The sequence below is a fragment of the Phoenix dactylifera genome, unplaced genomic scaffold, assembly GCF_009389715.1.
Source record: "Phoenix dactylifera cultivar Barhee BC4 unplaced genomic scaffold, palm_55x_up_171113_PBpolish2nd_filt_p 000545F, whole genome shotgun sequence".
NCBI lineage: Eukaryota > Viridiplantae > Streptophyta > Magnoliopsida > Arecales > Arecaceae > Phoenix > Phoenix dactylifera.
In genome coordinates, this window is record NW_024067954.1 from 64,420 (window position 1) to 89,848 (window position 25,429).

At 40.9% G+C, this 25,429-nt stretch overlaps 3 non-coding genes and 3 pseudogenes across 3 annotated transcripts; all 6 read right to left on the bottom strand.

Moving 5' to 3' along the window:
* Positions 1-2,322: 2,322 nt before the first annotated feature.
* On the bottom strand, positions 2,323-2,428 carry LOC120106442. Its single transcript, XR_005508591.1, has one exon. It is a non-coding gene; the product is annotated as a small nucleolar RNA R71 (small nucleolar RNA).
* A 21,227-nt stretch (positions 2,429-23,655) lies between these two features.
* Positions 23,656-23,774, bottom strand: LOC113462194. The gene has a single exon (XR_005508589.1). It is a non-coding gene; the product is annotated as a 5S ribosomal RNA (ribosomal RNA).
* Positions 23,775-24,019: 245 nt separating this feature from the next.
* On the bottom strand, positions 24,020-24,138 carry LOC113462193. Its single transcript, XR_003384387.1, has one exon. It is a non-coding gene; the product is annotated as a 5S ribosomal RNA (ribosomal RNA).
* Positions 24,139-24,371: 233 nt separating this feature from the next.
* LOC120106437 lies at positions 24,372-24,490 on the bottom strand (annotated as a pseudogene).
* Positions 24,491-24,737: 247 nt separating this feature from the next.
* LOC120106439 lies at positions 24,738-24,856 on the bottom strand (annotated as a pseudogene).
* A 244-nt stretch (positions 24,857-25,100) lies between these two features.
* On the bottom strand, positions 25,101-25,219 carry LOC120106438 (annotated as a pseudogene).
* Between the last annotated feature and the right edge of the window lie 210 nt (positions 25,220-25,429).

The window sequence follows — 25,429 nt, forward strand, 5'->3', positions numbered from 1 at the left end:
TATAATTGTATAGGAAAATATTTGATTAACTCTTTTATTAAGTCACGGTCTGATCTGGTTGAGTCCAATCTGAAGCAGTTTAGTAAGAATTAAATGACATTGGGCTCGAGAACGAGTTCAAGCCAAATCAACAATCATGACCCACTTCAAACCCAAAGTAACTCCCAACCAATTCTTTACCTGCCTTCATATAAAATTTATAAATTTAAAAAACAAAAAAAAAGAAAATAATAAATATAATAAAATAAATAAAAATAATTTCGGGGAATTCACTGTTCATATGAACAGAAGAGAGAGGGGAGGAAAGAGAAGAGTCTTGGATATTTTGGGAATTATGGGAGGTGATCAACTTCATTTGAGGATGGGAGGTCGTCCGGAAGCCATGCTCGGCTAAACATCTAGTCTAGGGCTGGATGAAGCCCTAGCAATGTATCAGGACATTGTAGTTCTTATTTTTATTATTATTTTGGAGCTTGTTTAAATTCTTATTTTCAATGAAATATTCCTTTATGATATTTAAACTTTGAGCATGCTAGTTACTAATCATGTTTGCTAAAGTAGTCTAAGATGATCCATGCCTAGGAAGATGAAGTGTGCTGCATCCTAGATTAGCATACTTAGGTAGACACTTCATGCTATACCGAAGATGGATCTTCCTAACACTCTTTATGTTTTTATTTTAAAAGGCTTATAGCCAAAATTGCATGCCTTCCAAAAGATAAAAATTAAGAACACAATCCTTGATGCAATGCTATGTGGTGGATTCCAAACCCTAGATCTATTTACTTTGATTAAATTTCAATTCGTACTCATAGATTAATTTAGTTGAATCAAGTTAGCAAATCCTTCTTTTTGATTTATTTTTAAAAGAAAAATAACTTGTCTCCAATCCCTGTGGACCGACACCCGTAATCACTATCCTACAGGATACGTGCTATTGCGTGGTTTATTTTCAAAATTGAAATAACCGATCAATTTTTGGCGCCGTTGCCGGGGATTGCTAGCATAGTTATTTTTCTTATTAAAAAAAATTATTTAAAAATTAAAAAAAAAAATCTTTTAAAAAAAAAATTCTATTATTGTTACTTTTCTTATCTTCTTTTTCTCCCTTACTAATTTTTATTTATATTATTTGATCAGGAATCGAGGAAAAAATCTGGGATGATCAAAAGGAGAACTGCCGGAAAAGAAATGTTGTAGAGGTTTGCAAAAAAAAAAAAAAATTAAATTGCTGGGGAAATTCCCTTTGGTAACCTCTAAACTTTTCTTATTTAAATTAATTATTGGTTTGAAATTTTGTGGTGATTGTTTGATTTTAATTATAGCAAAATTGTGAATGCATGCTTGATACACATACACAAATCAATTTGCACATAGTAAGGGCAATCACCCCAACAAGATAAGAGCCGGATTTCATCACCGGACTCTTGCCCAACTTAGGTGAACTCAATCTCACATAGTGTCATCTTTAATTAAAATCAATTAGACGTTGGCTCCTAGGGACATTCGAGCTCAATAGGACGAAGATCACCGAAAGTTGCACCAATTTCGCTCTGTGGCTTAGTTGATGTCTAGGCAAGCTTTGTCCCTATAAGGGAGACAGTTCATCTGTTCGAGGCAAGTGGGTTTTAAGTGGGACCTTTGCGAACGCATCGTGACCCCTCCACTTACCTGGGAGCTTACCTGGTCAACTCGGTTCATTAGACCGGATTGGAGGCTTAGGTGACCTCTTCAAACCAGTTAGGAGCTGTCTAGTGATTTTAGGACAAAGACTAGGATTGATATGCTTTTCTCTTTTATTGCATGCTTGATTGATCAAGTACTAGTGTATGCACGGTAGTCGTTCTAGAGTACAAAATCTATTACCTTTTGACCCTGAAATAGAACGAACCCTTAGGAACATTCGAGCTAAGATCAAAACATTAGGATCATCCCCACCTCTTAAGATGGCTGAAGAACAACCCAAACTCTTGAGGGAATACTTTACTCCCACTATTTATACTTCCCCATCTTGCATTCGATTACCTGAGGTAGCAGCTGTACAATATGAAATAAAGTCTAGTGTGATCCAAATGCTCCCATCTTTTTATGGGCTCACCAATGAAGACCCATATAAACACCTAGATGAATTCCTTGAGATTTGCACCACTGTCAAGATTCAAAATTTCACTGATGATGCTTTAAAACTTAGATTATTCCCCTTCTCCCTTAAAGATAGAGCCAAACAATGGCTGAATTCTTTAGAAGCTAACTCAATTCGTTCTTGGGATCAAATGCAACAAGAATTCCTTAAAAAATACTTTCCCATAGGAAGAACGAACCAGTTTAGACGTGCCATTACAAGCTTCTCCCAAACCGAGGGAGAAGAATTTTATGAAACTTGGGAGAGATTTAGGGACCTAATCCGTAAATGCCCTCATCATCAAATACCTAAGTGGCAGCTAGTGCAATGTTTCTATGACGGTTTGACGGAACGAAACCGTCAGATGATCGATGCTGCATGCGGGGGGACTTTCATGCTTCGAAATGAGCATGAAGCATGGCAACTATTTGAAAATCTTAATGAAAACTCCCTCCACCATGCTTCATGTTCTCGTCAAGCATCCCCGAATTTTCAAAGAAAAGGGGCCATTTGTGAAATAAGTCATTCTATGGACCTGTCTAGCAAGGTAGATGCATTGTCCCATAAGATTGACCAACTAATGATAGGAGGACAGGTCGTTAGTTCTTCCCAAGCACAAGTGTGTGCTATCTGTTCTAGCCCATCGCATCCTATTCATGAGTGCCCCTCAGCACCCCAATATCCCGAACTCGTGCAAGAACACATCAATGCTGCCCAAACACAGCCCAGACCGGGTAATGATCCATTTTCCAATACATATAATCCGGGATGGCGGAATCATCCAAATTTTTCTTGGAGGCAGCAAGCTTCTAATACCTCCCAACCCTTCCCCCAAAATTTTCAAAACCCTCAGAATTTTCATCTCTACCGTCCCTCAACTCAATTTCAGCATCCTCCTCCTCCAACCCAAAGAAATACAGCCTTTGAGGAGAAGGTGTTGACTGCCCTTCAAGGTTTGGAGGCAAATACACAACTATTGCACTCTCACACACAATCAATTGCTAAGCTAGAATCCCAAATGGGTCAACTAGCCAATGCATTAAATAAACGAGAGGAAGGTAAGCTTCCAAGTCAACCAATGAGTAATCCTAGGGGACAATATGTGGCTCAAGAAACCCGACTAAATCATGAGCAAGCCAATGCTTTGACTACCCTAAGGAGTGGACGTATAATAGATAATAAGGTTGGGGAGGGTAACAATAAGGAAGATGAAGAAGAGGAGAGGAATGTTTCACGTGAAAACCCAAAACCTTCTTCAGCTAGTCCACCATCTGTCACAACCCATACTCCAAAGGCTCCATTTCCTGAAGCACTTAATGCACCCACTCCCTTTGGCAAGAAGGGAACTTCACTAGAAGAGATGATGGAGGTGTTCAAACAAGTTAAAATCAACCTTCCACTTCTTGATGCCATCAAACAAGTTCCCTCCTATGCCAAATTTCTCAAAGACCTTTGCACCCAAAAGCGAAAATCTAGGACACATGTGCCTAAAAAGGTCTTACTTACTGAACAGGTAAGTTCCATTCTCCAATACAACACCCCTCCAAAATTCAAAGATCCTGGCGCTCCCACTATTTCCTGTGTCATAGGAGATAACTCCATTGACCGAGCGCTCTTAGATCTAGGGGCAAGTGTGAATCTTCTACCCTATTCAGTCTATGAGAAATTTGGGTTAGGTGAATTAAAACCTACCTCGGTGTCCTTACAATTGGCTGATCGATCTGTGAAGATACCACGGGGGATGATTGAAGATGTTCTTGTCAAGGTAGACAAGTTCTATTTTCCAGTAGATTTTATCGTCCTTGACATGGAACATGTGCCCAACCTAAAAAAACAAATCCCTGTGATTCTTGGTCGTCCCTTTTTAGCAACAGCCAATGCATGTATCAACTGTAGAACCGGGGCAATGGATATATCATTTGGGAACATGAAAATTAAATTGAATGTTTTTCATGCCGCTGACCAACATGTGAGGGAAGACGAGTGTTGCCTAATTGACGAAATGGATGATCTTGTAGAGGAAGCCCTTCCCTATATCTTAGCAGATGACCCCTTAGAGGCATGTCTGGCCCATTTTGACATTGACAACTTTGATATAGACAAGGCCATAGAAGAAGTTAACATCTTACTTGACAATCAATCTCCAGTGAGTTCCCTTCCTTGGAAGAGCCGACCTGAACCTCTTCCTCCCATTGCCAGCGCGCCACTTTGTCCTTCCATTGATTCACCACCTAAACTTGAGTTAAAGCCACTTCCAACAAATCTTAAGTATGCCTTTCTAGGACCAGAAGATAGCCTCCCTGTAATTATCGCAGCCAACTTATCTACTGAACAGGAGGGTAAACTTTTGAGGGTGCTAGAAGAAAATAAACATGCCATAGGATGGTCTGTGGCCGATTTGAAAGGGGTTGACCCCTCTGTTTGCATGCATCGAATTCATCTCGAAGATGATGCAAAACCTACCCGAGAAATGCAAAGAAGACTCAATCCTAACATGAAGGAGGTAGTCAAGAAAGAAGTGGTGAAGTTATTAGATGCCGGAATCATTTATCCAATTTCTGATAGTAAGTGGGTGAGTCCGACACAAGTGGTACCCAAGAAATCAGGTATTACTGTGATTGAGAATACGGAAGGAGAATTAATACAAACACGCACAACCACGGGTTGGCGCGTGTGCATTGACTATAGAAAACTTAATTCAATGACTAGGAAGGACCATTTCCCTCTACCTTTCATAGATCAAATTTTGGAACGGTTGGCTGGTCAAGGTTTCTACTGCTTCTTAGATGGTTATTCTGGATACAACCAAGTACCTGTCTACCCGGACGATCAAGAGAAGACCACCTTTACCTGCCCATTTGGGACATTTGCATATAGGAGGATGCCTTTTGGACTATGTAATGCACCCGCAACTTTTCAACGATGCATGATGGCCATCTTTTCAGATATGGTGGAAAACTTTCTAGAAGTATTCATTGATGATTTTTCAGTTTTTGGCATATCTTTTGATGATTGTCTGAACAATTTGACCTTAGTTTTGAAAAGATGTAAGGAGACCAACCTAGTACTAAGTTGGGAAAAGAGCCATTTTATGGTTCAAGAAGGCATAGTTTTAGGACACGTCGTGTCCAAGAGGGGCATTGAAGTAGATAAAGCCAAAGTCGATCTTATTTCCAATCTTCCTCCACCAAAAACTGTGAAACAAATCCGATCATTCCTTGGCCATGCTGGTTTCTACCGTCGCTTTATTCAGGATTTCAGTAAGATTTCCAAACCCTTGTGCAATCTTCTTGCCAAGGACACTCCCTTTGTCTTTGATAAAACATGCGAGGAGGCATTTGAAAATCTTCGCTCGAAATTGACCACTGCACCTATCATACGGCCCCCTAATTGGACCCTTCCATTTGAACTAATGTGTGATGCATCCGACTATGCTATTGGGGCAGTCTTAGGGCAACGGCTAGATAAAGTACCTCATGTCATTTACAATGCTAGTAAAGCACTCTCAGATGCACAATTAAACTACACCACCACTGAGAAAGAATTGCTAGCGGTAGTATTCGCACTAGACAAGTTTCGATCTTACTTATTAGGATCCAAGGTTACCGTATTCACTGATCATGCTGCCCTTCGACACCTTCTTGCAAAGAAGGATACCAAACCCCGTCTGATTCGATGGATTCTTTTACTACAAGAATTTGACCTAGAAATTCGTGATAAGAAAGGAACTGCAAATGTCGTAGCGGACCACTTATCTAGGATTCTTCTTGAGCCCTCTTGTAAAAATACCTCACCCTTGCACGATTCTTTCCCAGATGAACAATTATTTGAGGTACAAAGAATAAAAACGCCATGGTTTGCAAACATAGTGAATTACCTTGCCATAGGACGAATTCCTGATGATTGGTCAACTCAAGATAAGAACCGATTCTTTTCACAAGTAAAGTTCTATTATTGGGATGATCCTGATTTATTCAAGTATTGTCCCGATCAAGTCATCCGTCGATGTGTCCCTGAATGTGAATTTCAAAGTATTCTTTCATTCTGCCATTCACAAGCTTGTGGGGGACATTTTGGGGGTAGAAAAACTGCAGCAAAAGTTTTACAAAGTGGATTTTATTGGCCCACACTTTTCAAAGATGCCCATAACTTTTGCCAAACTTGTGAACGGTGCCAACGGATGGGTACCATCTCTCGTAGAGATATGATGCCTCTCAATCCTATTTTAATTGTAGAAATCTTTGATGTCTGGGGTATTGACTTCATGGGCCCTTTCCCACCATCCTTTGGTTTCGAATATATTCTGGTAGGGGTTGATTATGTTTCAAAATGGGTAGAAGCTGTCGCCACTAAAACTAATGACCACAAGGTTGTGATTAAATTTTTACATGAAAACATCTTTTGTCGTTTTGGTACACCCCGGGCCATTATCAGTGATGGGGGATCTCATTTTTGCAACCGATCTTTCGAGGCTTTGGTTCGCAAATATAACATCACCCACAAAGTTGCTACCCCATACCATCCCCAAACGAGTGGACAAGTCGAGGTGTCCAATAGAGAGTTAAAACACATCTTAGAGAAAACGGTACGTCCCGATAGGAAAGATTGGTCTCAAAGGATAAATGATGCACTCTGGGCTTACCGTACCGCCTACAAAACTCCTATTGGCATGTCCCCCTACCGATTAGTTTTTGGTAAAGCTTGTCACTTACCGGTAGAACTTGAACATAGAGCTTTCTGGGCTATAAAAAAATTTAACTTAGACATGGCAGTAGCTGGTCCTCACCGAAAACTCCAACTAAGTGAACTTGAAGAATTGCGTAATGAGGCTTATGAAAATGCTAAAATTTATAAAGCAAGGACTAAGGCTTTTCATGATAAAAATATTAACCGTAAGTCCTTCGAACCTGGTCAAAAGGTTTGGCTGTTCAATTCCAAGTTGCGACTCTTCCCGGGTAAACTTCGCTCTAGGTGGGATGGACCATTCGTAGTGAAAAAGGTTTCTCCTTATGGTGCAGTAGAGATCCAACACCTCAATGGTGGACATGTTTTAAAAGTCAATGGTCAAAGGTTAAAACCTTATGTAGACTGTGTTGCCGACGGGCAATTGATCGAATCCCTTAATTTAACGAACCCTGTTTATCAAAATAATTAAGGACCCACTGTGTCTGGCTGAAGACAATAAACTTAGCGCTTGTTGGGAGGCAACCCAATTCTCTTAGATTATTTCCTAACATTGAGGACAATGTTAGGTTTAGGTTTGGGGGTATTCATCTTGATTTTCATCAAAAAAAAAAAGTTTTAAAAAAAAATATATAATAAAAAAAAAATCATCTTTAAAAAAATTTTTAAAATAATTTTTTTTTTAAAAAATGTGTTTATAAAATAATAATAAAAAATTATTAAAAAAAAAGTTTTGTTGAAAAAAAAAAACCTAATTTATATACATTTATGCGAGAATGATAAACACACAAGGTATATAAAATCTAAAAGCCCAATGACTAGTGGGAAGTAATACAAATTTAAGTTCTTTTTATTAAGTCTCTCTTAGGGAGTTGTAAGCTAATTAATACTTTGGAATTTCACTACACACTGGCCGACCCTTCTAAGGTCTAGGCTCGACATTATGTTGATAGTATAGTAGCAACCTTGGACCCTGATGAATCATACTTATCTAATCCAATAAAAAAAATAAAAAAAATAAAAAAAAAATTCAATAAAAATGGATTTAGTCAGGAACATCGAAAAGGGCTACCTATTGTCAAAGGTCAAGTGGGCTTATGATGAGGACTCCGAGCATAAGTCCGTAGGGGAGTCTTGATGCCCGACACCTTATGCCAACTGGTGTGAGAGTCGTCGACTGATTGCTCGTTACACGGAGAAATCACCACAAGAGTAAAAGTGCACAATTTATATATCTTTCTTAAAAAAAAAAAAAAGAAAAAAAAGGGAAAAAAAAGCTGTATTGACCGAAAAGACAATAGTGTGAAAGCCGTCGTTGTAAAAATTCGAGTAAACTGGAATATTACAGATAAAGCCCGTGAGGTACTAAAGTAAACATCCACAACTCTCGAAATCCTGCAGATAAGATGATTTTGAATCAGTGAGTAGGTTCCTTCGACCAATCCTTGGAAACTACTGGTATTAGCAATATTTTGGAGATCTGAGCTCTTAGCTTGGGTACGGTCCAGATTTCACTGAGCACTCCAGTATAAATAAGTCTTACAACTCCCTAACGGAAACTTAATGACTTCAACTTGAATTGCATCTTGACCTAGGATTTGGGCTGATTTAGTAAATAAAACCGTGTGTGCTTTGAAATTTTCATCATTTATGTATCTTAAATTAGATTTTAATAAAAAAAAAGAGAAAGAGTTTTAGAAATTCTTTACTAGTATGCATTTGGAATTCGATTTTCACTTCATAGATCAATCGATCTAAAAAAAAAAAAAAAAAAAAAAAATTAAGAATAACAATAATAATAAATGATTTACTGAAGTTTGTGGGTATCTTCACTGAAAATCCTCACGAGACTACAACTCGTCCACTAGGGTAACCTAGGGGTTTAAAGCCTTGTTACATATGGTAAATGTAACCGCGATGCCTGCGAAAGTGAGTTAGAATTCTTCTTTTCTAGTTTTATTTTGCTCGAGGACTAGCAAAACATAGGTTTGGGGGTGTGATAAGTGCTTAATAATTTATAATTTAGTTACCTTTCCATAGCACTTATCAATATTTTTAAACTGATAAATACATATTTTACCATGAAATTGAACAAACATTGAAGTAAGTTTAAAATATGGTAATTATTCTCTTAAACTAGATTCTGAACTTGTCTCTCCCTTGGTTGCAATCCTTCATGAAAATTACAAAAAAATATATAAGGAGATTGTGTTGACCCGACTAAGGTTATAACTAAATGGGCTTTGGTCCTGATTTGATTGAAAGTTATAATTGTATAGGAAAATATTTGATTAACTCTTTTATTAAGTCACGGTCTGATCTGGTTGAGTCCAATCTGAAGCAGTTTAGTAAGAATTAAATGACATTGGGCTCGAGAACGAGTTCAAGCCAAATCAACAATCATGACCCACTTCAAACCCAAAGTAACTCCCAACCAATTCTTTACCTGCCTTCATATAAAATTTATAAATTTAAAAAACAAAAAAAAAAGAAAATAATAAATATAATAAAATAAATAAAAATAATTTCGGGGAATTCACTGTTCATATGAACAGTGTCCCGTGAAAACACTGTTCATATGAACAGTGTTACAAAAAAAAAATAATAATGTAAACAAGAAGCCACTGTTCATCTTCTCCCCCCGCAGTGCATCCGGGCCGTTCCCCTTCTTCCCATCGATTCCGCCTCGTCCTCCGCCTGTGACGCAGCCCGCAGCCGAGACCCAGCTCCGCCATCAAGCCGCATCGAGGCATCTCCCCGTTGATCCCGCGGCCACCCACCATTCGGAGCGATCCTCCCAGCAGCCGGAAGTCACCCATCCGTGATCAAGGCAACGCAGCCATCTTCCTTCCTGCCTCTGCAACCACGGATCCATGTTCTCCACTCTTCCGGATCTCCAGCTCCTTTCAACGTCCCCGTGATCCCAGCGATCCTGCTTCCAAGTTTAAGCACCAGTCCAAGTTCCCAGCGTCCGTCTGCAGTGGTCCTCCAGCACCATTTCTTCCGCCGGTGATGCATCCCACGCTTCAAGCCTCCGCGTCTGCAAGCACTGTGACCCAAGGACCCAGCACCTCTTCCGTGATTTCCTCCCGTCGATCAAGCTCCCATTTCTTCCGCCCGTTTCAAATGCAGCTGGTGATCCCACGGATTGACGCCCTCCTTCCGTTTCCAAATCCCAGCCCCCAAGCAATCGGATCCCCAGCAATCACGCATCCTCTCCCTCTCGATGCTTCAACGATTGATCTATAAAAGGGAGAGAGGGAAGAAACAGAGGGAGGCTCGGTGGAGAAGAAAGAAACAGGGGGGCTCTGTTTCGGTGAAGAAGAAGAAGAAAGCCGAGAGAAAGAAATAAAAAAAAGAAGAGAGAGGGGAGGAAAGAGAAGAGTCTTGGATATTTTGGGAATTATGGGAGGTGATCAACTTCATTTGAGGATGGGAGGTCGTCCGGAAGCCATGCTCGGCTAAACATCTAGTCTAGGGCTGGATGAAGCCCTAGCAATGTATCAGGGCATTGTAGTTCTTATTTTTATTATTATTTTGGAGCTTGTTTAAATTCTTATTTTCAATGAAATATTCCTTTATGATATTTAAACTTTGAGCATGCTAGTTACTAATCATGTTTGCTAAAGTAGTCTAAGATGATCCATGCCTAGGAAGATGAAGTGTGCTGCATCCTAGATTAGCATACTTAGGTAGACACTTCATGCTATACCGAAGATGGATCTTCCTAACACTCTTTATGTTTTTATTTTAAAAGGCTTATAGCCAAAATTGCATGCCTTCCAAAAGATAAAAATTAAGAACACAATCCTTGATGCAATGCTATGTGGTGGATTCCAAACCCTAGATCTATTTACTTTGATTAAATTTCAATTCGTACTCATAGATTAATTTAGTTGAATCAAGTTAGCAAATCCTTCTTTTTGATTTATTTTTAAAAGAAAAATAACTTGTCTCCAATCCCTGTGGACCGACACCCGTAATCACTATCCTACAGGATACGTGCTATTGCGTGGTTTATTTTCAAAATTGAAATAACCGATCAGAAACCACGTGCGACTATTTTATTTCTTAAATAAATAGAACAGCAGTCTTTGTCAAAAGTAAAAACATGACCTTCCTGTGCTAGACATGAAACAGAAATCAAATTTCTGCTAGCAGCAGGTACATAATAGCAGTCTCTAAGTAATAAACTAAATCCAGACGGTAGTCGCAGATGGTAGGTGCCCACAGCCACAGCAGCAACTTTTGCCCTGTTGCCAACCCGAAGGGTTACCGCACCTTCCGCCAGCCTTCTACTTTTCTTTAGACCCTGCATGGTAGTGCACAAATGAGCACTAGAACCAGAATCTATAACCCAACTAGAAGTAGAAGAAACCGTTAGATTAGTTTCAATTATGAGCAAGTCTATACCTTCTGAAGGCGTGTCACCTTTCTTGTTCTTCAGGCTCTCGAGGTATGAAGGACAGTTTCTCTTCCAGTGGCCTTCAACATTGCAGTGAAAACATTTTCCTTTGTCGTTAGCCTTTTTCTTTTGAACTTCCTTCTTTGGCTTCTTGTCTTTTTTCTGCTTCTTAGCAGGCTTCTTTTTCTTCCAAGTAGACTTTCTCTTGGAACCAGAAGTCAACTCAGCAGCAAGGACATTGCCCCTTGAACCTTTCAAGGCTCCCTCAGCAGTTACCAACATGTTGATTAGTTCAGTCTTAGTGCATTCAATCTTATTCATGTGGTAGTTTACTATAAACTGACCAAATGAATCAGGAAGTGACTGTAGGATCAAATCCACTTGTAATTCCTTGTGCATGTCCATACCGAGCTTCTCAAGCTCCTCCAGGTCCTTGATCATGGTCAGACCGTGATCATGGACAGACTGCCCCTCGCGCATCTTTGCTTTGAAAAGCCTCTTGGACACTTCAAAACGAGCTGTGCGACTCTGCTCACCATACAACTCTTGCAGGTGTGCCAGTATGTCCCTAGCAGTCTTCATATTTTCATGCTGGCATTGGAGTTCATTAGACATGGATGCCATCATATAGCATTTTACTCTAATGTCATCATCCAACCACTTTTTATGCATCTCACGCTGAACATCAGTAGGACGTGTTGGTAGTGTGGGGATATCTGAATCGAGTATGTAGCCTATTTTCTCACAGTCCAAAACAATTTTGAGATTTCTAAGCCAGTCTTTGTAATTGGTTCCGGTCAGTCGGTTGGTCTCAAGAATACGGGTCAAAGGGTTTGAAGCTGACATTGTATCTGCAGAGAGTAAAGATTCTAGTTAGACTTTTGTACTTGATCCTAATCTGTTCTAAGGTCTTTTAGAACAAATGTAACTCCCACTATTTTCTCGAATCCCTCACACTCCCCTGGTAGGGAAACGGAAATCCCACACGACTAGGGTTTCTAGTGGGTACTGCGGTCCCACCGATTTACATGCCACCTCACCGAACAGTTATTGGTGACACATAGATGGATGAGTGTACAACTCTTGTACAATGCTTCTCAAGCATGGTGCAGTGTAACTTGGTCTCTAAGCCATGAAGACCTCACCTAACAGTTATTGGTCTCATTTCTTAGTTAAGTCAGACCCACCGTATAACCGTAGGAATAAAGTCGTCATTGGGTCCTCACCTAACAGTTATTGGTGCCCAACCCCACCTTTACCCTACAACATCTCATGTCTATAGAGAGGTCCAGCCCCCCGATGCAACTTGACCACTGTGTCCAGCCGAGACAAATCAACATCAGAAAGGCCTTAGCAGCTCTACTACAGTGGAAGACCTATTGACTTAATATTGGTTAATCAGGTCTTAGTGTTTGCAACTTGAGCCCTTCATAAGAGGTAATCGAACAATTGGCCAGGTAAGCAGGTGGGAGGCTCCCCTTACTCAGAGAGTAAGGTCCTAATTAAGTAACCACCTTTTATGCTTTCCTAGACACCAATTAGATCAATTAATCTAATATGACTTGCTCATGTCGGTTCACTCTCGACTTGATTGAGGAGGTTTTGATTTAGGTCTCAATTGGGTTTGCTACATCACATGTAAACCTATCTACCCGACTCGCATTCACATCACATGCAAACGGCACATCACAGGCAGTTATAATCGCAGCATCAAATTAAAGCTAAACTTTAAATAGGTGATGATCATGGATTCTAGTTAGGTCGTATTACAAACACATGCACGTCAATCGATCAACTGGTCTTCAACTCTTGAATTGGTTCCAAGCCTCCTTGATTCGATCCTTGACCAACTCTTGATCCAATCGCCATCAACCGCTTAGACCCCTGTTCATCTCATGCATCGTCTTCGACTTGATCGTTGACGTACATCACATCACAGAAATACAACCAGATGTAAAATAAAAATAAAAATAAATTACATCTCCTTTTAGGAGGCACGCAGGCCTCTCAAAATATCAAATAAGATGCATGCAAGCATCTGAAAAATTACATGACATCGCAGATCACATCGCAGGTCATTACATTTGATACCAAAAGGGTTTGAATCCTATGATCATCACCATATGCAACAATTATAATTTTCAGATCTGAAAACTAACTGATTATGTCATGACATAGGTTGCTGATCATGCTAATCATGATTCTAAACTTTGTAATCTCATTAACAACGCAATTAGAATCATCATTTTATCACATAAAAATCAGCATGCAAAAATCAGCACCCCTGAAAAATCTGCATGCAGAAATTTTCAGCATGCATGATCATTCAATTTTCAGATCTAATAAGCCTTTAGATATTTAATTCTTACCTTAATCTACGAAACCAGGCTCTGATACCACTGTTGGAAAACCCCGATCATGCCGCTGAAATTTAAAAAAAATTCAGATGGCAGCGGAATCGGCATAAGCGGGATCAACTGTTCATCGCATGAACGTTGTTTCATGAACCGTTCGTAGTTAGATAAGGATTAAAACTTTTAAAACATTAGAAGATCAGATCTTCACCTTGTGCGGGTAGATGATCACCGCAAACTGAAGTTCGTGGTTTAGGATGAAGGTCTCTAGCCATATGGGTCCATGGAGTGTAGATTGGCTGCAGTAAGTTCACGGTAGGAGTAGGGTATGCACCTATAAGGAATCTATCGACCTTGATAGAAGAGGAATGATCCTATGTGATTTGTTAGACTGAGTTCTAAGACCTTGACCAGGGCAGTAATATAAAGTGGAAAAAGAGTTTTCCACTATCGAACTCAAGTCGAATAAATCTTGACATATGACAGACGATGGGGTTTGACGAGTTGTCCATGACCTCCGTCCTGTAGGGATCCACGATAGTAGGACTGTATCACACTATGGTGCCAATGTTATCGCAGTAAAGTGTTATGGCATCTAATGACATTACACCTAACTCTGCAATGAACTTTTAACCAGAAGGTTTCCGCTGTACCCTTAGATACAGCTTAACATTCAGCTTCTAAGGTAGAATCTATAATGATCGGTTGTTTGGAACTCTTCCAATTTACTGAACCACCATTGCATATATTCTGATGTAGACTTTCTATCATCAATATGTGTGCATCCTTCTACCTTCAACTCTGATCTTCTCCCAAAGACCAAGAACATGTCCTTAGTTCTTCTCAAGTACTTAAGACTGTTCTTCACAGCTATCCAGTGCTTCTTGCCTGGATCTGATTGACATATGCTCGTGACATTCACAGCATGTACTATATCAAGTCATGTACATAGCATGGCATACATGAGGCTCTCTATTGCTGATGCATAGGGGATCTTTCTAATGCGTTGAATCTCTTCAGATGTGTTGGGGCACATCTTCTTGGAGAGATTAATTCCATGCCTTAGGGGTAAGAGACCCCTTTTAGAGTTTTCCATGCTAAACCTTTTCAGCACTTCCTCTATGTACATCTTCTGTGATGGGCCAAGCATCCTTTTAGATCTATCTCTATAGATCTTTATTCCCAAAATATAGGATGCTTCCCCAAGGTCTTTCATGGAGAACCTTTTTGACAACCTGACCTTGACCGAGGTTAGCATGGGAATATCATTTCCTATCAGGAGGATGTCGTCCACGTACAGTACGAGAAATACAACAGCACTCCCACTAACCCTTTTGTAAACACATGGTTCCTCTTCGTTTTTGCTGAAATCAAACGTTTTGATTGCGTCATCGAAACGAGTGTTCCAACTCTGAGATGCTTGCTTTAGTCCATAGATGGACCTTTGCAGCTTACAGACCTTGTGATCTCCATCACTGGAAGTGAAACCCAAAGGCTGTTCCATATAGATGTCTTCATCAAGATATCCATTCAGGAAAGCTGTTTTTACATCCATCTGCCAGATTTCATAATCATGAAATGCAGCAATGGCAAGCAATGTTCGGATGGATTTTGGCATGGCTACAGGTGAAAAGGTCTCCTGATAGTCAATGCCCTCGTGCTGACTATACCCTTTCGCCACAAGCCTTGCTTTATAGGTCTCTACCTCTCCATCCGAACCTATCTTCCTTTTGTAGATCCATTTGCATCCAATAGGTACAATACCTTCTGGTGGATCTACTAAGGTCCAGACTTGGTTGGAATGCATGGAGTCTAACTCTGACTTCATGGCTTCCAGCCATTTCTCGGAATCGATATCAGATATCGCCTCGTCGTAGGTTTTGGGATCTTGTGTATGATCCCTATCTCCCACTAGGAACATTTCCTCGGTATCCTCTTCTAGTATACCTAAATATCTATCGGGAGGATGGGAGACCCTACTAGATCTACGAGGTGGTCGAGGGACATCGTGTACTGGCTCTGTATGAATGGGTTCGATAGGATCCATGACTCGTTGCTTTTCAGAGACTTTCTCTTCAAGCTCAATTTTCCTCTCACTGCCTCTATCAAGGATAAACTGGTTTTCCAAGAAGATGGCATGACGGCTCACAAACATATTGTGATCCTCTGAGACGTAAAAAATTGTATCCTAATGACTCTTTAGGATATCCTATAAAACGAGCACTTATGGTCCTAGCCTCTAGTTTGTCCGCCTGTAGTCTCTTGACGTGGGCCAGACATCCCCAAATCTTGAGATGACCAAGACTTGGTTTCTTACCATGCTATATCTCATACGGTGTGGTAGGAATGGATTTAGAGGGAACTCTATTCAACAAGTAAATAGCTGAAAATAGGGCATCTATCTAAAGAAACAAGGGTAAATCAGTAAAGCTCATCATGGACTGGACCATATCAATAGAGTCCGATTCCTCCTCTCTGACACTCCATTGAGCTGAGGTGTTCTAGGAGGAGTCCATTATGAAACTATACCATTCTCCTTGAGATAATCACGGAACTCTCCATTAAGGTATTCACTTCCTCGATCTGATCGAAGAACCTTAATGAGTTTTTGTGCTTATTTTTCTACTTCATATCTAAGCTTTTTGAATCTTTCAAAAGTTTCATATTTGTGTCTCATATACATATCCATACCGTGAGTAATCATCGGTAAAATGAAGTAAAAATTACAACCCCTAGCCTGCACATCGAATGGGCCACACACATCAGTGTGAACTAGGGTAAGTATTTCAGTGGACCTCCCTGTGTCCTACAAAGGATAATTTGGCCATCTTTTCTTGAAGGCAGAATTCACAAATCAAATATGACTCGAAAGTCAATGAGCCCAAAAGCTCATGTTTTTCCAATTTGTTTATTCTGTCTTCTCCTATATGGTCAAGCCTGAGGTGCCATAAATACTTTAGATTTATCTCATTAGATCCTATGGTATTCACTGTTTGCTCAGATATATTTACAGATACATCCATATGTATGTGATAGAGACTGTCAATCTTAAAACCATGTTGAATCAATTTAATTTTCAAATAAATAAAAATCTTTCTGTGCTAAATAAAATACAGAAATCAAATTTCTGCTAGCAATAGGTAACAGTCTCTAAGTATCCTGAGCATATCTGACAAACCTTCTGAAGGTCTGTCATCCTTCATGTTCTTTATGCTTCCCATGTATGTAGGACAGTTCCTCTTCCAATAGCCGTCCATGATGCAATGGAAACACTTTTCCTTGCAATTGGTCTTTTTCTTGGAACTTCCTTACTTGGTGTTTTCTTAGATCTCTGCTTCTTCGCAGGCTTCTTCTTCTTCCAAATAGACTATCTCTTGAAAGTAGAAACCAACTTGACAGCGAAAACGATGCCCCTTGAACTTCTTCAAGGTCCCTAAGTTAGTTACCAATTTATTTAACAATTCTATTTTGATGCATACAATCTTGTTCATATGGTAATTTACTATAAACTGTTCATATGAAGCTAAAAGGGATTGTGGGATCAAATCCGTTTGCAATTCCTTGTGCATGGTCATGCCGAGCTTCTCAAGCTTCTCTAAGTCCTTTATCATGGTCAAACCATGATCATAGACAGACTGTCCATCGCGCAACTTTTGCCTTGAAGAGCCTCTTTGACACTTCAAAACATGCTGCGCGACTCTGATCGCCATACAACTCTTGCCGGTGATTTAATATGTTCCTGGCAGTCTTCATGTTCTCATGCTGGCATTGTAATTCATTGGACATGGATGCCATTGTGCAGCACCAAACCTTATTGTCATTGTTCGTCCACTTTAGCATGCGTCTTATGCTGATCAGTGATCGGACAGATTGGTAACATGGGGATTCCATGGTCTAGCACATACCCTAATTTCATAATTCAAAATTATTTTTGAAATTTGCTGAGCCAGTCTTTATAATTGGGTTTGGTCAAACGGTTGTTCTATAGGATATGAGTTAAGAGTCTATAAGCTGACTTTATAATCCTCAGAGAGTAAAGATTCTAGTTAGACTTTTGTACTTGATCCTAATCTGTTCTAAGGTCTTTTAGAACAAATGTAACTCCCACTATTTTTTCGAATTCCTCACACTCCCCTGGTAGAAAAACGGAAATCCCACACGACTAGGGTTTCTAGTGGGTACTGCGGTCCCACCGATTTACATGCCACCTCACCTAACAGTTATTGGTGACACATAGATTGATGAATGTACAACTCTTGTACAATGCTTCTCAAGCATGTTGCAGTGCAACTTGGTCTCTAAGCCATGAAAACCTCACCTAACAGTTATTGGTCTCATTTCTTAGTTAAGTCAGACCCAACGTATAACCGTAGGAATAAAGTCGTCATTGGATCCTCACCTAACAGTTATTGGTGCCCAACCCCACCTTTACCCTACAACATCTCATGTCTATAGAGAGGTCCAGCCCCCCGATGCAACTTGACCACTGTATCCAGCCGAGACAAATCAACATCAGAAAGGCTTTAGCAGCTCTACTACAGTGGAAGACCTGTTGACTTAATATTGGTTAATCAGGTCTTAGTGTTTGCAACCTTGAGCTTTTCATAAGAGGTAATCGAACAATTGGCCAGGTAAGCAGGTGGGAGGCTCCCCTTACTCAGAGAGTAAGGTCCTAATTAAGTAACCACCTTTCATGCTTTCCTAGACACCAATTAGATCAATTAATCTAATATGACTTGCTCATGTTGGTTCACTCTCGACTTGATTGAGGAGGTTTTAATTTAGGTCTCAATTGGGTTTGCTACATCACATGTAAACCTATCTACCCGACTCTCATTCACATCACATGCAAACGGCACATTGCAGGCAGTTATAATCGCAGCAATAATTAAAGCTAAACTTTAAATAGGTGATGATCATGGATTCTAGTTAGGTCGTATTACAAGCACATGCACGTCAATCGATCAACTAGTCTTCAACTCTTGAATTGGTTCCAAGCCTCCTTGATTCGATCCTTGATCAACTCTTGATCCAATCGCCATCAACCGCTTAGACCCCTGTTCATCTCATGCCTTGTCTTCAACTTGATCGTTGACGTACATCACATCACAGAAATACAACCAGATGTAAAATAAAAATAATAATAAATTACATCTTCTTTTAGGAGGCACGCAGGCCTCTCAAAACATCAAATAAGATGCATGCAAGCATCTGAAAAATTATATGACATTGCAGATCACATCGCAGGTCTTTACATTTAATACCAAAAGGGTTTGAATCCTATGATCATCACCACATGCAGCAATTATAATTTTCAGATCTGAAACTAACTGATTATCTCATGACATAGGTTGCTGATCATGCTAATCATGATTCCAAACTTTGTAATCTCATTAACAATGCAATTAGAATCATCATCTTATCACATAAAAATCAGCATGCAAAAATCAGCACCCTAGAAAAAATCTGCATGCAGAAAATTTTCAGCATGCATAATCTTTCAATTTTTAGATCTAATAAGCCTATTAATAATTAATCCTTACCTTAATTTACGAAGCCTAGGCTCTGATACCACTGTTAGAAACCCCGATGTGCCGCTGAAAATTCAAAAAAAATTCAGATGCAGCGGAAGAGGCATGCGCGGGATCAACCGTTCATCGCATGAACGTTGTTCAAAAACCGTTCGTAGATAGATAAGGATTAAAAACTTTTTAGAAACATTAGGAAGATCAGATCTTCACCTTTGTGCGGGTAGATGATCACCGCAAACTGATGATCGTGGTTTAGGATGAAGGTTCGCTTGAAGCCGTTCAAGTGCCCGGCCTCTACGGGTATCCACACGAAGCAGAAAACCGATCCAAGCTTTCTATCTCTCCGGGGTGCTAGCTCCCTTGCAGAGATAACTTTGATGGCTGATATCCTCCCTTTCAATCAATCCTTGATTGTGCTTGGGAGGAGGAAGAAGAAGGATGAAGAGAAGAAGAGGAACGAAGCCCTGCAGCCTTCTTTTTCTTCCTTGCGTTGGAACCAAACGGTGGAGGAAGAAGGAGGCCACCAAGATCCTTTTCTTCCCTTTGTTGTTGGTGGCCGAAAAGAGAGGAGAGGAGGGTGGCCACGTGATGGAGAGGAGGAGGGCTTCACTTATCATTAGGGCACCTCCTTTCAAAGCCTTATAAGGGCATCTAGGGCTCCTATTTGGTTTAGCCCAAATCATGAATCAATGGGTTCAATCTATGCTAGTCCTAATCCAATTAGAACTTGAATGAACCATAACTCAATTGAACTCTTCAATCCTAATCCAATTAGGAGTCATGTTGATTTATTAGATTAATAATTAATTAGGACCTAAGAAATCCTAATCCAATTAGGACTTGTCTAATTCTAGTCCTAATCCAATTAGGACTCTAATTTGAATTCGAAGTCCTAATCCGATTAGGACTCTAGGAATCCTACTCCAAGTAGGAATCCAAATTTAATTCAAAACTCCTAATCTAATTAGGATTGTAGGAATCCTACTCCAAGTAGGAATCCCAGTCCTACTCTAAATAGGATTCCCAGTCCAAGTAGGAATCTCAGTCCAAGTAGGATTCCTAGTCCTAATCCAATTAGGACTCTAGGAATCCTACTCCAAGTAGGACTCTTGTTTTAAGTCCAATTAATTAATTCTCTTTGTTCCTTCTTCAGCTTATTATCAATCAAATTGATTACTTGTGATTCCTAATCACGATTCAACCATCGGATCGGTCAATGCCTCTAGTGTGTGTGACCCCATAGGTTCTACTCTGACTGGTAGTGAGATATATTGTGATCTCTATCACAATATCATTGAAAACTTCTTTCAATGGGTCGGAACGATTCCAACTCTACTCATTAGGGCTTATCGATCATCGAGATAATCCCTATGAGTCCCACCATCCACCAGTGACACCTAGCAGCATGTAGTGGCTACCCAGCAGAATAGAATGATGAACCTCTAGGTGCAGTTATCATGTGATACAGTCCTTCTATCGTGGATCCCTATAGGACGGAGGTCATGGATAACTCGTCAAACCCCTTCGTCTGTCATATATCAAGATTTATTTGACTCGAGTTCGATAGTGGAAAACTCTTTCTCCACTTTATATTACTGCCCTGGCCAAGGTCTTAGAACTCAGTCTAACAAATCACATAGGATCACTCCTCTTCTATCAAGGTCGATAGATTCCATGTAAGTGCATACCCTACTCCTACAGTGAACTTACTGCAGCCAATCTACACTACAAGGACCCATATGACTAGAGACCATGTATACGTGTAGTCAAACTACAATAACCTCACTGTGAGTAGCTGAAGCACCGCAGGTCAAAGGACCAGTCATACTACTGCAACATCAAGCAAGTCACTGACGAGTGGATAGACATCCAAGTGACTTCTTGTCTTGGTCACGCTCAGTACCCTTGTTCTCTAACAAGCACCTGCACTATCATTTCAGTGTCCCTACACTGTAGACTCAAGTCTCGTCCATCCAGAAGGAAAGTGATCTGTGCACTGATCGGATCGATCACCGTCCTCGTGATGATCCATTGATCAGGAGCATTTAGAAATTAATCACCAATGATACATGGCTCAAATTTTCAACTCTTGAGAATATGCATCATCATCTTATTAATTTCTTGGACGATTCATAGACACATAAATAATATGAATGAAAAGATGCTTTTTATTTATTCAATAATAAATAGTCAAGTACAAAATTATGTTCCTAGAATTAATAATGTGTCAGTCAGATTGGCTTCTAGGGCATACATCTAACACATCGATGCTCAAGATGACCTCAGAGTGGACTGTCGAACTCTAGGTCCGGTCATCCATAGTGTATTTCAATTAATCAAATCAAGTGACCTATCACTTGATTTACCCTGACCATGATTTTACTGAATTGAAATACAGCGAGACATCAACTTCTATAATCTAGAGTGGTCAATCCCATCTTGACTCATACACAAACTTCGCGAGTACATGGCTGCACCCAGCATCCTTCGGATCCCTGAATTAGAAATTCAGGTCGTCTAGTGCCTAAGTACAGTGAGTTGCTTGCAAGTCACCGTGATAGTCTCAGGTCTAAGGGGTACTTATGCCCATACGCTTCGCGAGCTAACTCCCGACAGTGGAGTGCTCCGTAGGTGAGTCACTGTTCAGTGACGATACTCCTACATCTCACCTGTATGCCATACACTGTCTCCACACTCCTTAGTTTAAGAGGACAACCAACTAAATGACACACAATGACCTATACTTGACATAGCTATCGTCCAATTGACAGCTCATCATTTGGTCGCGGACTGGTTTAAGGACTAAATGATAAAACCTTCTTTATCCACTAAATTAGTCCTAAGGACTTCATCACAATACACAGGAGTTCAATTTGAAGATGTAACACTTGTGATGAATAGAAAAATGCCAGAATAAATTTTTATTCATTTTAATAAAACATATACATAATCCAATTTTTTACAATTAATAAATTGGTTTTGGGACACAATTTTCAACACATCCTCCATATCCGACCCGTCATCGATGCCAATCGGGCTCAGCCCCCGAGCCCTAGCGCGTGCGCCAATCGGTATGAGCTAGGGTCGGGGTCTAGGTCGATCTTCTCCTTGGTCCAGCCACGTCTCCTCTGGTGGGTTGGGAAGGAGAGGCTCGCGAGGAGGGGGTCCTCTCCGTCCTGGTCGTCCACAGGCAGGGGCCGGAGATTCCACCCGGGTCCGACGTGGAACTTCCCCAGTGGAGTTTCTTGCCGCTGATTTAGCAATAGTTGCAACATCATCTCGATATGGCGTTGCGTGGTATCCATCTTCTCCATTAATTGCTGTTGGCTCTGCTGCATAGTTGTTTGGTTCCCATGCAAGAACTCTAAGAGACGGTTGGTGGAATCAAGATCGGGTCTCAGGTCCGCCGAGGCCGCGGGTGATCGCGAGCCTTCTTGATGTGGGTCGACGCCCTCTGAAGATGCCGCTTCTTGCTGCTTCAAGGTTGTGGAGCGGGTGTTCACCATCTTCCAAGGCTAAGGATTGAACTGCTCTGATACCAAATTGATGCGATCCGATAGAATTTGATCCGTATCTCAAGATTCTTGACTCTTCTTGATTTCTGGGAGGGTGGTTTTGATCTGCTTGCAGGCATAATTTTTGAAGATCCACCCATCAGATCAATCTCTACTTTGGATATGTTGTAGGTCTCCGCGTTAGCTTTCCAATGGTAGGTCGTGGGTCTAGAGGCGATGTCGGGATCTCGAGATATCAGCCTCCGACTGACGACTGCATAGGGGAGGACGGGCTGATAATCTGACGGAATGGAGTTGTTGGTAGAGGCTGGTAGGGATCAAGGAGGAAAGGAAGAAGATTGAGAAGGTGGCTGGTCTCTCGGGATAGAGGTGGTGCAGCCGGACGAAGGAGGGGGCGGTGGCCTAGGAAGAGGAGGAAGGCGTCGCAAGAAGAGACGAGAGAAGGAAGGAGAGCTAGGGCAAAAGCCTTTCAATTAATTCTTTCCCCTGAAATAGGTGCTCACCGCATCTATTTATAGGTGGCTACCTGACCCCTTAACTTGACTTGATCTAATTGAATTCAAGAAACAACTAACCCAAAGCGACTCTAATAAAGGTCAAGTCGGCTAGCCCAAGCAAGACTATGCTGAAATAAAATTAACATCAAGGACTCAAAAGCAAAAATAACCAAATGATTCAGTCCGAGGCGGTCTAGTGGATCCAACCGCATCACCATCCTAGTACTACTCTCGCCCTAACACGCTTAACTGCGGAGTTATGATAGGATCTAGTGCATTAATGCTGGTATGACCGCACCCGTGACATACTCTTCGAAGCGCCCTTTTATAACAAAGCAGCAGACCTTGACGGCTTGCGGCATTCGCGCCGCTGGAGCCATTCTGGCATAGAATTCAACGCTTGGGTCCTGCTATGCTGCATGGCACCGCCAGTCTCCAGACTCGGATTATTTTTGGAGCAAAAAAATGATCTAGAGCGAAAAAGCAAAAAAGCCCAAAAATTTGAAATAAATATTGTCAAAAATCCAAAAAGCGAGCAACAAATAAAAGGGGTGCAACACGTGGACTTCCCAGGGGGTCACCCATCTTAGTACTACTCTTACCCAAGCATGCTTAATTGTGGAGTTTTGATGGAATCTGGTACGTTAGTGCTGGTATGATTGCACCGATGACATATCAATCGAAACTCTCTTTTATAACAAGCAGCAGACTTTGACGGCCCAGGGCAATTGTGCCGTCGGGGCCGTTCTAGTGCAGGATTTAACGTGTAGTCTTGCTATGCTGTATGCCACCACCAGTCTCCAGACTTGGATTATTTTCGGAGGAAAAAAATGATCCAAAGCGAAAAAGCAAAAAGCCCAAAAATTAAAAATAAATATTATCAAAAAATGCAAAATCAGGCAAAAAATAAAAGGGGTGCAACATGAGGACTTTCCAGAGGTTCACCCATCCTAGTACTACTCTCTCCCAAGCACGCTTAACTGTGGAGTTCTGATGGGATCTGGTGCGTTAGTGCCGGTATGATCGCATCCATGACATACCCTTCGAAACTTCCTTTTATAACAAAACAGCAGAGCTTGACGGCTCGGGGCAGTCAAGCCGTCAGGGCCATTCTGGCACAGATCCTACTATACTGCATGGCTCTACTAATCTCCAGACTCGCATTATTTTCAGAGCAAAAAAATGATTCGGAGCGAAAAAGCAAAAAACCCCAAAATTAAAAATCAATGTTATCAAAAAATAAAAAAGGGGGCAAAAAATAAAAGGGGTGCAACACGAAGACTTCTCATGTTGTCACCCATCCTAGTACTAGTCTCGCCCAAACACGCTTAAATGCGGAGTTCTGATGGGATCTGGTGCATTAGTGCTGATATGATCGCACCAATGACATATCCTTCGAAACTTCCTTTTACAACAAAGCAGCAGACCTTGACGGCCCGGGGCAATCGCGCTGTCAGGGCCGTTCAAGAGCAGGATTCAACACACGGGTCCCACTAAGCTGCATTGCACCAGCAGTCTCCAAACACTGATTGTTTTTGGTGCAAAAAAATGATCCGGCGCGGAAAAACAAAAAGCCCAAAAATTAAAAATAAATATTATCAAAAAATAAAAAATGGGTTAAAAAATAAAAGGGGTGCAACACTATGACTTTTTAAGAGGTCACCCATCCTAATACTACTCTCGCCCAAACACGCTTAACTGCGGAGTTATGATAGGATCCGGTGCATTAGTGCTGGTATGACCACACCCGTGACATACTCTTCGAAGCGCCATTTTATAACAAAGCAGCAAACCTTGACGGCCCGGGGCAGTCGCACCATCGGGGCCGTTCTGGCGCAGGATTCAACGTGCAGGTCCCGCTATGCTGCATGGCACCGCCAGTCTCCAGACTTGGATTATTTTAGCGAAAAAATGATCCGAAGCAGAAAAGCAAAAAAACCCAAAAATTAAAAATAAATATTATCAGAAAATACAAAAGCGGGCAAAAAATAAAAGGGCGCAACATGAGGACTTCCCAGAGGTTCACCCATCCTAATACTAATCTCACCCAAGCACGCTTAACTGTGGAGTTCTGATTGGATCCGGTGCATTAGTGCTAGTATAATCGCACTCATGACATACCCTTCGAAACTTCCTTTTACAACAAAGCAGCAAACTTTGACAGCCCAGGGCAGTCGCACCATCGGGGCCATTCTGGTGCAGGATTCAATGCACAGGTCCTGCTATGCTGCATGGCACTGCCAATCTCCAGACTAGCATTATTTTCGGAGTGAAAAAATGATCCGGAGCGAAAAAGCAAAAAGCCCCAAAATTTAAAATAAA